Genomic DNA, 13330 nt, shown 5'->3' on the forward strand with positions numbered 1-13330 from the left:
AAAATGAATTTGATTTCAAGGTTTCAGGGATTCTTACCAAACTGACTTAACAGGATTTTTCACTAAAACCTGGCTAGGTAAGTCAACAGAGTAGGGTGTTGTGTCAAAAGAGAACAGGGGTGGCTATACTAATATCAGAAAAATTCCGATTTAAATAAAAATGTTTACAAGAGACATAAAAGGACATTATATACTGATGAAGGGTTAAATATAATAAGAAGATATAACAATCATAAACGCTTACAAACCATCAAAATATTTGAAGCAAAAACTGACATAATGGAAGGGAGAAATAAGCAATTCTACAATAACAGTTTAAGACTTCAATACCCTACTTTCAATATGGATAAAACAACCAGATAGAAGATAGGTAAGGAAAATAGAGGACTTAGAATAAACCAAATTGTTCTAACATATATACAGAATATTTACCCAACAACAGCATACACATTTTTCTCAAGTGTATATGGGATATTTTCCAAGACAGAAAATATGTTAGGCCCAAATTAGGTCTCAGGAGATTTAAAAGATAGCTATCACACAAAATATCTTTTCTGAACACAACAAATTAAAGTGAGAAATCAATAACAGAAGTAAAACTGGAAAACTGACAAAATCATGGAAATTAAATACACTCTAACACCATCAGTTAATTAAAGAAGAAACCACAGTGGAAATTCGAAAATATTTAGAGACTAATGAAAATGACAACACAGCATACCAAAACTAATGGGATACAGCAAAAGCAGTACTAAGGAGAAAATTTATAGTGATAAATGTATACATTCTAAAAACAAAAAGTTTTTTTTCAAGCTGACTAGGGAAATTACATGCCAGCTCTTCTCAGAAAGATCAAAGTTACCAGTGAATGAACAAGGTTTGAATGGAAAATATAGAGAAGTGAGGACCTGTTGGAGTAACCACGGGAAGAAGCTGCAGCCCAGAAGAAGAATGCAGCAAGACTCTGGCTGATATCAACCTCTGAGCAACTCAGAGCTCAGCCAAAATGGTAGGTGGAAGTTGCTTCTTTCTACACCCCTCTGATGACCTGCCGAGTGCTAAACGGTTGGGGAGCCCCTTGTGCTTGCTAGCCAGGGCAACACAATCAGTGATGATTAGAGAATTTCCTGAGAACACAGAACCAGTGGCCAGCTCGCACAGCCATACCCACTCTCCCCTTGGACCTGAACTGAGATGGTGGGCACCATACTGGTTGTGCACCAGTGTGTCACTTTCCTTCCCAAGGATCCTCTGCCCTTAAGTCACTGCACCACCAGACCACCTGCAAATATACTCCACAACCTGCTCTGACTTTGGCAAGCACAGGCGACCAGTGGGTGCCTGGGGAATTGTAGGTTCTCTGGAGATCTTACTCTCAGCATGGAGCCACCCTTTAAGGAACTGGGGAGCACAGCCTGCGAAAGTACTCCCTGGGACAAAGGAAATACAGATGTGGCACCAACTGAGGAATGAGACAGCATCAATATCCAGGAATAATTATGAAGAAGAGGATCGTCTCCCACCTTTCATCCACTGTACACTGTTATGAATGTAGCAGCAGTTCTTCCTGCAAGAGCTGGTGAGCGTGCACTGAAAGAAAGTGATTCTTTGTGCTTTCAGCAGGTGTGGTGGATCCACCCCTGCTGAAAATGAGACTGTGCCTGCTCTGGCTTTCACAAGGGGTGGGGTCCAACTCCCCCTTCCAACACAGAGTGGCAGCACCCTGACAACAGAGGATAGACTACAAAGTTGTGTGTCCTGTACTGGAGGAAGAGGTTCTACCCTGACCCTCGTTATAGTGGTAGCCATCAGAGAAGCAGATCCATGGCCCACAAAGGCACTGTGCTGGGAACTAAAGGATGAAGATTTTACAAACAAGGTCATGAGACCTGTGACAGGGATATGATAGGGAAGTAGACTGCATTTCTTCTAGTTCAGTATGAAGAGCTGGTGCACCCCTTCATCTCTTTCCTGGAGGCTTCAGGGCACTCCATCATGATCTCTTCCTGCCATGCTCATCAGCGCAAATTCATCCACTGGGCAGCAGCTTACCTGCCATATCATACTCCTAAGTGCTATATACTGGACTACAGCCTGAACTGCACCATCAAATAAAAAATACATGGCTATACCAAACAATATCTGATAAAGCCACCACACAAAATGTATCCACATATCCACAACCAACATGTAGAGCCTTGTCCCCCACCAAAAGCATTCAGAAACTAAGCCAAAAGGTAATACATAACATCCACCAAGTTACACTCTCAAGGGAAAAAAAATAAAGAGCCCCATCCAAACAATACAAATTCAAAAATAAGAAACAACACTTTCCTTAGATGAGAAAAAACAGCATAAGAACTCCAGAAGTACAAAAAAATCACAGTGTTTCAACATCTCCAAAGGATTGCACTAGCTCCTTAGCACTGAAACCTAACCAGATTTAAATGTCTGAAATGACAGATTAAAAATTTCTAAGTATGGGTTGTAAGGAAATTCGAGATTCAAGAGGATGTTGAAATCCAACAGAAAAAAAAACAGGAAAATGATTCAGGATATGAAAGATGGCATAGGTATATTAACGAGAACCCAAACAGAACTTCTGAAATTGAAAAATTTACTACAGGGATTTCAAAATACAATCAGAAGACTTAATTGCAGACTAGACAAGCAGAATAAAGAATGCCAGAGCTCAAAGACCATGTTTCAAATTATCTCAGTCAGACAAAAATAGAGGGAAAGAATTTAAAAAATGAACAAAGTCTTCAAGAAATATTAAATGATATTATGTTAAACAACAAAAACCTATGACTATGGCATTCCTGAGAAAGAAGAAGAAAGAGTAAGCAAATTAGAAAACATATTTCAGGAAATAATTAAATAAAATTTCCCCAATCTTGTTAGAGACATTGCCATCCAGATATATGAAATTAAGAAAACTACTGAGAGATACTAAACAATATGACCATCCCCAAGGCAAATAGTCATCAGACTATTCATGATTAATGTGAAATAAAAAAAATCTCAAAGGAAGCTAGAGAAAAGGGCCAAATTACCCATAAAGGGAATACCATCAGACTAACGGTGGACATCTCAGCAGAAACCTTATAAGCCAGAAGAGATTGGGGGTCTATTTTTAGCATTTTGAAAGAAAAAATAAACGCCAACCAAGAATTATACATCCCACCAAACTAAGCTTTATAAACAAAGAAGAACTAATGTCTTTTCTAGACAAGCAAATGCTAAGGGAATTTGTTACCACCAAATCAGTCCTATGAAAATGTTTAAAAGAGTTCTAAAAATGGAAATGAAAGAATGATACTTGTTATCATAAAAGCACACATAAGTATAAAGCTAACAGACTCTATAAAGCAACTACACAATCAAGATTACAAAGAAACTACCTAACGACACTACAACACAACAAACTCTTACATATAAATATTAACCTTGAATGTAAACAGCTTAATTGCTCCATTTAAAAGATAGAGTGACAAATTGGATAAGAAAACAAGACACAACCTTCTGTTGCCTTCAAAAGACCCATCACACATGTAATGACACCAATAGGCTCAAAGTAAAGTGATGAAGAATGATCTATCACACAAATGGAAAAAGGGTAGGTGTCATTATTATTATTTTTTTTTTTCTGAGATGGAGTTTCACTCTTGTTGCATAGGCTAGAATACAATGGCACGATCTCGGCTCACTGCAACCTCTGCCTCCCGGGTTCAAGTGATTCTCCTGCCTCAGGCTCCCGAGTGGCTGGGATTACAGGCGCCCACCACCACACCCAGCTAATTTTTTGTGTGTGTTTTTAGTAGAGATGGGGTTTCACCACCAGGCTGGTCTCAAACTCCTTACTTGAGGTGATCCACTCACCTCAGCCTCCCAAAGTGCTGAGATTACAGGCATGAACCACCGTGCCCGGTCATGTCACTATTCTTGTATCACATAAAACAGACTTTAAACCAATAATAGTAACAAAGACAAAGAAAGGCATTATATAATAATAAAGGACTCAATTCAATAAGAAGATTTAAGTATCCTGCATACATATGCATCCAACATCAGAGCACCCAGATTTATTAAAAAACTACTACTAGATATAAGAAAAGATACAAATAGCCATGCAATAATGGTGGAGGACTTCCACACACCAGTGACAATATCAGATATATCATCAAGGCACAAAACTCACAAAGAAATTTTTGACTTAAACTGTACATTTGACCAAATGGACTGAATAGACATCTACAGAATACTTCACCCCAAAACCACAGAGTATGCATTCTTCTCATCTATGCAGGGAACATTCTCTAAGACTGGCCACATGCTCAGTTATAAAGTAAGTCTTAATAAATTCAAAAAAATCAAAATCATGCAAAGCATCTTCTCAGACAACAGTGGAATAAAATTAGAAATCAATACCAAGAGAAAATCTCAAAACCACACAAATACATGGAAACTAAACAACTTGCTCCTGAATGACTGTCGGATAAACAAGGAAATTAAGGTAGGAATCAAAAAGTTCTTTGAAATAAATAAAATTTGAGACACGACATACTAAAACCTCTAAGGAGTAGCAAAAGCAGTGTCATGAGGAATGTTTATAGTGGTAAACTTCTACCACCAAGAAGATAGAGGCTGGGCATGGTAGCTCATGCCTGTAATCCTAGCACTTTGGGAGGCTGAGGCAGGGAGATCTCCTGAAGTTAAGAGTTCCAGAGCGGCTTGGCCAACATGGTGAAACCCCATCTCTACTAAAAAAAATATACAAAGTAGCCTGGCATGGTGGTGGGCGCCTGTAATCCCAGCTACTTTGGAGGCTGAAGCTGGAGAATCACTTGAACCCACGAGGTGGAGGTTGCCAGCAGAGATCGCACTATTGCATTCCAGCCTGGGTGAGAAGGGTAAAACTCCATCTCAAAAAAAAAAAAAAAAAATAGAAGATAGAAAGATCACAAAAAAATAACCTTTCCTTGCCTCTAAAGGGACTAGAAAAATATGAACAAACTAAACAAAGTTAGCAGAAAAAAAAAAAAAAACAAAACTAAGATCAGAACAGAAGTCAATAAAATTCAGACCGTAAAAAATACAAAGAATCAATAAAATGAAAATTTGGTTATTTGAAAGGCTAAACAAGAATGATAGAGGATTAGCTAGGTTAATAAAGAAAAGAGAGAGAAGATTCAAATAAGCAAAGTCAGAAATAACAAAGATGACATTACAACTGATACTACAGAAATACAAAGGATCCCCAGAGATCACTATAAACATCTTTATGTGCACAAATTAGAAAATCTAGAGGAAACTGATACATTCCTGGAAATACACAGTGTTATAAGACTTAACTAGGAAGAAATGGAAACCCATAACAGAGCAATAATGAGTTACAAAATTGAATCAGAAAAAAAAAAATCCCTACCAACCAAGAAAATCTCTGGACCAGATGGATTCACAGCCAAATTCTACCAGACATAAAAAGAAGAGATGGTACTAATCCTAATAAAACTATTCCCCCAAATTGAGGAGGAGATATTCCTCCATAACTCATTCTATGAGACCAACATTATTCTGATACCAAAATCTGGCAAGGACACAACAAAAAAAAAAAAAAAAAAAGGAAAAAAAACTATAGACCAATATCCCTGAAGAACACAGATGCAAAAATGCTCAATAAAATGCTAGCAAACTGAATATAGCAGCACATCAAAAAGATAATTTATTATGATTAACTGGGCTTTATTCCTGGAATATAAGGAGAGTTCAACACATGAAAATCAATAGAGGTGATTTACCATATAAACAGAATTAAAAGCAAAAACCATATGATCATCCTAATAGACAAAAATAAAGCACTCGATAAAATTTAACTTCCTTTCATGCTAAAAATCCTCAACAAACTAGGCATCAAAGAAATGTGATAAGAGCTACCTATCACAAAAGGAGAGCCAACATTATATTGAACAGGCAAAAGTTGAAAGAATTTTCCCAAAACTTGAAATAAGACAAGGATTTCCACTCTCATGTTTCCTATTTAATAGGGTACTAAAAGTCCTAGCCAGAACAAACAGGAAAGAGAAAGAAATAAAAGGCATCCAAATTAGAAAAAAAAAGTCAAATTATCTTTGTTCACTGATTACAATTCTATACCTAGAAAACACTGAAGATTTCTCCAAAATAATCCTAGATCTGATAAACAACTTTAGTAAAGTTCAGTCAACATACAAAAATAAGTAGCATTTATAAACACCAATAACATTCAAGCTGAGAACCAAAGCAAGAACATAATTTCATTTACTGTAAGAAAAAATAAAATACCTAGGAATATATTTAATCAAAGAGATGAAAGATTTTTACAAGGAGAACTTCCAAACACTGATGAAAGAAATTATAATTGACACAAACAAATGGAAAAACATTGCATGCTCATAAATTGGAAGAATCAATATAATTTAAATAGCCATACTGCCCAAAGCAATCAACAGATTTAACACAATTCCTATCAAACTACCAACATCTTTTTTTCAGAATTAGAAAAAACAATCTTAAAATTCATACAGAATCAAAAAGAGCCCAAATAGCCAATGCAATTCTAAGCAAAAAAACAAGGCTGAAGTCATCACATTACCTGACTTTAAACTGTAATACAAGGCTCTAGTAACCAATACAGCCTGGTATTGGTAGAAGAATAGATATGTAGATCATGAGAACAGAAGAAAGAACCCAGAAATAAAGCCTCACACCTATAACCAACTGATATTCATCAAACCTGACAAAAATTAATAATGGGGAAAGGACACCCTATTCAATAAATTTTGCTGAAATAATAGGCTAACCATACACAGAAGAATAAAACTGGACGATTACCTCTAACAATATACAAAAATCAACTCAATGTGGATTAAATACTTAAATGTAAGTCCTCAGAATATAAAAATTCTAGGAGAAAGGCTAGGAAAATATCTTCAGGATATTGGCCTAAGCAAATAATTTATAACTCAGAACTCAAAAGCACATGCAACAAAAACAAAAATTGGCATCCCAGCACTTTGGGAGGCCAAGGCAAATGGATAATCTGAGGTCAGGAGTTCAAGACCAGCCTGGCCAACATAGTGAAACCCCATCTCTACTAAAAATACAAAAGTTAGCCAGGTGTGGTGGTGGCCGCCTGTAGTCCCAGCTACTCAGGAGGCTGAGGCAGGAGAATCGCTTGAACTTGGGGTCGGAGGTTGCAGTGAGCCAAGATCGGGCCACTGCACTCCAGCCTGGGCAACAAGAGCAAAACTCTGTCTCTAAATAAATAAATAAATAAATGGCAATTGTGACTTATTATACTAAAGACCTTCTGTACAGCAAAAGAAACTATCAAGAGTAAAAAGAAAATATACAAAATTGGATAAAATATTTGCAAACTATTCATCCAACAAAAGACTAATATCTAGAATCTATAAGGAAATTAAACAAATCAACAAGAAAAAAACAAAACCCATTAAAAACTGGGCAAATAAAGAGACATTTCTCAAAAAGAGAAATACAAGTAGTCAACAAACATGAAAAATGCTGAACACCACAAATCATCAGAGAAATACAGTACAAAACCACAATGAGATTTCATCTCACACCAGTCACAATTGCTATTATTAAAAAGTCAAGAAACAACAGGTGTTGGCAAGAATGCAAAGGAAAGGGAACACTTATACAATGTTGGTGGGAATGTCAATTAGTTCAGCCACTGTGAAAAGCAGTATGTAGATTTCTCAAAGAACTAAAAACAGAAATATCATTTGACCCAGCATTAGATACCATTATTGGGTATCTACTCAAAAGAAAAGATATTGTTCTACCAAAAAGACACTTGCAATCCTTTGTTTATCACAGCACTATTCACATAGTAAAGTCAGAAAAGTCAGAGTATCACCCTAGGTGCCCATCAATGGTAGACTGGATAAAGAAGATGTACACATACACCACTGAATATTATGTAACCATAAAAAAGAATAAAATCCTGCCCTTTGCTGCAACATGTGTATTAGTCCATTTTCATACTGCTGTAATGAACTACCTGACACTGGGTAATTTATAAATAAAAGAGGTTTAATTGACACACAGTTTCACATAGCCTCAGGAAACTTATAATTATGGTGGAAGGTGAAGGGGAAGTAAGCCACATTTTACATGGTGTCAGGAGAGAGAAAGAGGGAGAGGGGAACTACCAAACACTTTTAAACCATCAGGTCTTGTGAGAACTCACTCACTATCACAAGAACAGCATGGGGGAAACTGACCCCATGAATGCATCACCTCCCACCAGGCTTTCCCTTGACATGTGGGGATTACAATTCGAGATGTGATTTGGGTGAATCAGCAAAGTCATGGTATCAACCTAAGTGCCCATCAATGGTAGATTGAATAAAGAAAATGTTTATTGTCACTGAATATTATATAACCATAAAAAGAATAAAATTATGCTCTTTGCTGCACCATGGATGCAGCTGGAGGTCGTTATCCTAAGCTCATTAATACAGAAACAGAAAATTAAACACCACATGTTCTTACATATAAGTGAGAGATAAAAAATGGCCACACACTGACATAAAGATGGAAATAACAGACACTGCATTCTCCAAAATGGAGAAAGGAGGGAGAGGAGCAGGGTTGAAAAACTACCTATTGGGTATTCAGCAATCTCATTACTGTGTATTTACCCTGTATTAGTCCATTCTCACGCTGCTATGGAAGAAATACTTGAGAAATACCCAGGTAATTTATAAAGAAAAGAGATTTAATTGACTCACAGTTCTACATGGGGAGGCTTTAGAAAACTTACAATCATGGTGGAAGGCGCTTCTTCACAGGGCAAAAGGAGAGAGAATGAGTGCCAGCAGGGCAAATGCCAGATGCTTAGAAAACCATCAGATATCGTGAGAACTCACTCATTATTATGAGAATAGTAGGGGGAAAACTGCTCCCATGATTCAACTGCTTCCCACCAGTTCCCTTCCATGACACATGGGAATTAGGGGAACTATAATTCAAGATGAGATTTGGGTAGGGACACAGCCAAATAATATCATTCTGCCCCTGGCCCCTCCCAAATCTCAGGTCCTTTTTACGTTTCAAAACCAGTCATGACTTTCTAACAGTCTCCCAAAGTCTTAGCTCATTCCAGCATTAACTAGAAAGGCCAAGTCCAAAGTTTCATCTGAGACAAAACGAATTCCTTTTACCTATGAGCCTGTAAAATCAAAAGCAAGTTAGTTACTTCCTAGATACAATGGGGGTACAGGTATTGGGTAAACAAACCCATTCAAAATGGGAGAGATTGGCCAAAACAAAGGCGCTACAGGCCCCATGCAAGTCCAAAATCCAATAGTGCAGTCATTAAACCTTAAAGTTTCAAAATGATCTCCTTTGACTCCATGTCTGACATGCAGGTCATGCTGATGCAATAGGTGGGCTTCCATGGTCTTGGGCAGCTCTGCCCCTGTGGCTTTGCAGGGTACAGCCTTCCTCTCAGCTGCTTTCATGGGCTGGTGTTGAGTGTCTGTAACTTCCAGGTGCATTGTACAAACTGTCAGTGGAGCTACCATCCTGGGTTCTGGAGGATGGTGGCCCTCTTCTCACAGCTCCATTAGGCAGTGCCACAGTGGGGACTCTGTGTGGGTGCTCCCACCTCACATTTCCCTTCTGCATTGTCCTAGCAGAGGTTCTCCATGAGGGCCCCACCCCTGCAGCAAACTTACGCCTGGATATTCAGGTATTTCCATACATCCTCTGAAATCTAGGAGGAGGTGCCCAAACCTTAGTTCTTGACTTCTGTGCACCCACAGGCTCAACACCACATGGAAGCCACCAAGGCTTGGGTCTTATACCCTCTGAAGCAATAGCCTGAGCTGTACCTTGGACCCTTTTAGCCACAGCTGGAGCTGAAGCAGCTGGAATGCAGGACACCATGTCCTGAGGCTGCATAGTGCAGGGGAGCCCTGGGCCCAGCTCACAAAACAATTTTTCCCTGGTAGGCCTCTGGGCCTGTGATGGGAGGGTCTTCTGGGAAGGTCTCTGACATGCCCTGTAGACATTTTCCCCATTGTCTTGGTGATTAACATTCAGCTCATCATAACTTATGCAAATTTATGCAGCTGAGTTGAATTTCTCTTCTATCGCATCATCAGGCTGCAAATTTTCCAAACTTTTATGCTCTGCTTTTTCTTGAACACCTTGCTGCTTAGAAATTTCTTCAGCCAGATACCTTAAATAATCTCTCTCAAGTTCAATGTTTCACAGATCTCTAGGGCAGGGGCGAAGTGCCACCAGTCTCTTTGCTAAAGCATAGCAAGAGTCACCTTTATTCCAGCTCCCAACAAGTTCCTAATCTCTATCTGAGACCACCTCAGCTTGGCTTTCATTGTCCATATCACTATCAGCATTTTGGTCAAAGCCATTCAATATGTCTCCAATGTGAAAGGAAAATAAATCTTAGGGCCCCCAAATCACTAAGTTAAAGGAAAAAGTCAAGCTGGGAACTGCTTAGGGACAACCTGCCTCCCATTCTATTTAAAGTCACCCCTCTGCTCACTGAAATAAATGCATATTTGATTGCCTCCTTTGGAGAGGCTAATCAGAAACTCAAAAGAATGCAACCATTTGTCTCTTATCTACCTATGACCTGGAAGCCCCTCCCCATTTCCAGTCTTCTTGCCCTTGCTTCGAGTTGCACCATCTTTCCAGAACAAACTGATGTTCATTTTGCATATTTTGATTGCTGTCTCATGTCTCCTTAAAATGTATAAAACCAAACTGTGCCCTGACCACCTTGGGCACATGTAGTTAGGACCTACTGACACACGGGCACATATCCTCAACTTTGGCAAAATAAACTTTCTAAATTAACTGGGACCTGTCTCAGACTTTTGGGGATCTTACTAGGAAGTTCCAAACTTTACCACATCTTCCTGTCTTCTGAGCCCTCCAAGGCTCTAGAAAGTTCCATACTTTCCAATATTTTTTTCTCTTCTTCTGAGCCCTCCAAATTCTTCCAACCTCTGCCTGTTACCTAGTTCCAAAGTTGCTTCCACATTTTTGGGTATTTTTATAGCAGCACTCCTGGTACCAATTTACTATATTAGTTCATTTTCATGATGCTATGAAGAAATACCCAAGACTGGGTAATTTATAAAGAAAAGAGGTTTAATTGACTCACAGTTCCACATGGCTGGGGAGACCTCAAGAAAACAATCATGGTGGAAGGCACCTCTTCACAGGGTGGCAGGAGAGAGAATGAGTACCAGTAGGGGAAATGCTAGATGCTTAGAAAACCATGAGATCTCAGGAGAACTAACTCACAGTCATGAGAACAGCATGGGGAAAACCGATCTCATGATTCAATCACTGCCCACTGGGTCCCTTCAATGACACATGAGGGTTATGGGAACTCTGATTCAAGACGTGATTTGTTTGAGGACCCAGCCAAACCATATCATACCCAAAAGAATATAAATCATTCTACAATAAAGGCACATGCAAATATATGTTCATCACAGCATTATTCACAGCAAGGACATGGAATCAACCCAGAAATCCATCTATGGTGGATTGAGAGAAGGAAATGGGGTACATATACACCATTGAAAACTATAAAGCCATAAGAAAGAATGAACTCATGTCCTTTGCAGCAACATGGATGGAGCTTGAAGCCATTATCCTAAACGAATTAATGTTGGAACAGAAAGCCAAAATCTGCACATTCTCACCTATAAATAGGAGCTAAACATTGAGTATACATGGACACACAGAAGGGAAATACAGACACTGGGGTTTACTTGAAGGTGGGGGGTGGGAAGAGAATGAGGATTAAAAAACTGCCAATATGGTTCTATACTCATTACCTGGGTGACAAAATAATCAGTCTACTAAACCCCCGTGACATCCGATTTACCCATGTAATAAAGATGCACATATAATCCCAAACCCAAAATAAATGTTGGAAGGAAATTAAAACTACCTATTGGAGATTATGTTTACTATTTGGGTGGTGGTTTTTACAGAAGCCCAAACCCCAGCATTACACAATATATCCATGTAACAAACCTGTATATGTACTCCTTGAATCTAAAATTTAAAAATATTACATTAAAAAATAAAACCTAGAAGGTTTTCAAATCAACAAGTTAACTTTACAACTTAAAGAACTTGAAAAAAATAAAACAAACTACACCTGAACCTAGCAGGAAGCAGGAAATAATAAAAAGTAGAGATAATTGAAATAGAGAACATAAAAAAATAGAAAAATTCAATGGAATCATAGTTGGTTATTTGAAAAGACAACAAAATTGGCAAACTTTAGCTAGATTAACTAAGAAAAACAGAGAGAAATCTCAAATTAATAAAACCAGAAATAAAAATGAGAACAGTACATTACTACCAACTCAAGGGAAACAAAAAGGATTATAAAAGAGTACTATGAATAATTGCATGCCAATAAAATGAATAACCTAGACGAAATGTACAAATTTCTATGAGTACAAGACCCAAGAAGACTTAATAATGAAAAAATAAAAACTATGAAAATATCTATAACTAGTAAGGAGATTGAATTAGTGATCAAAGTCTCCCAACAAAGAGAAGCCTGGACATAGTGGCTTCACTAGTGAATTTTACTAACATTTAAGGAAGAATTATTTTGCACCCATTCTCTTCAAAATTTTTTCAAAAAATTTAAGGGAGGGAATACTTCCTAATTTATTCTATGAGACCAGTATCACCTTGACACCAAAGCCGGACAAAAAACTACAGGAAAAGAAAACGATAGGCCAATGTCACTTCTTAACATTGTTGCAAAATCCTCAACAAAATACTAGCAAACTGAATTCAACAGCACATTAAAAAGATTATATACTATGACCAAGTGGTATTTATTCCTACGATACAAAGATGTTTTAACACAAAAAATCAATGTAATATATCACACTGCATTAACAGATGAAGGGGGAAAACGATACAGAAAATCATCTGAAAAAATTCAACACCTTTTCATGACAAAAGCACTTAACACTAGGAATAGAAGGAAATTGCCTCAGTACAAATTAACAGGATACAAAAGTTATCACATAACAATTGTATTTCTATACACTAACAATGAACAGTCAAAAAAAATTAAGAATATATACTATATATCTCTTTATATAGAGAGAGAGAGAAAGAGAGAGGGAGATGAGAAAGATGTGAGAGAGAGAGAGAGAGAGAAAGAGAGAGAGAGAGAGAGAGGAGATTTATTAGGGGAAATTGGCTCACTGATGATGAAAGCTGAGAATTCCTCCACTTGGAC

This window comes from Pongo pygmaeus, chromosome 22 (genome assembly GCF_028885625.2).
Source record: "Pongo pygmaeus isolate AG05252 chromosome 22, NHGRI_mPonPyg2-v2.0_pri, whole genome shotgun sequence".
Taxonomy (NCBI): domain Eukaryota; kingdom Metazoa; phylum Chordata; class Mammalia; order Primates; family Hominidae; genus Pongo; species Pongo pygmaeus.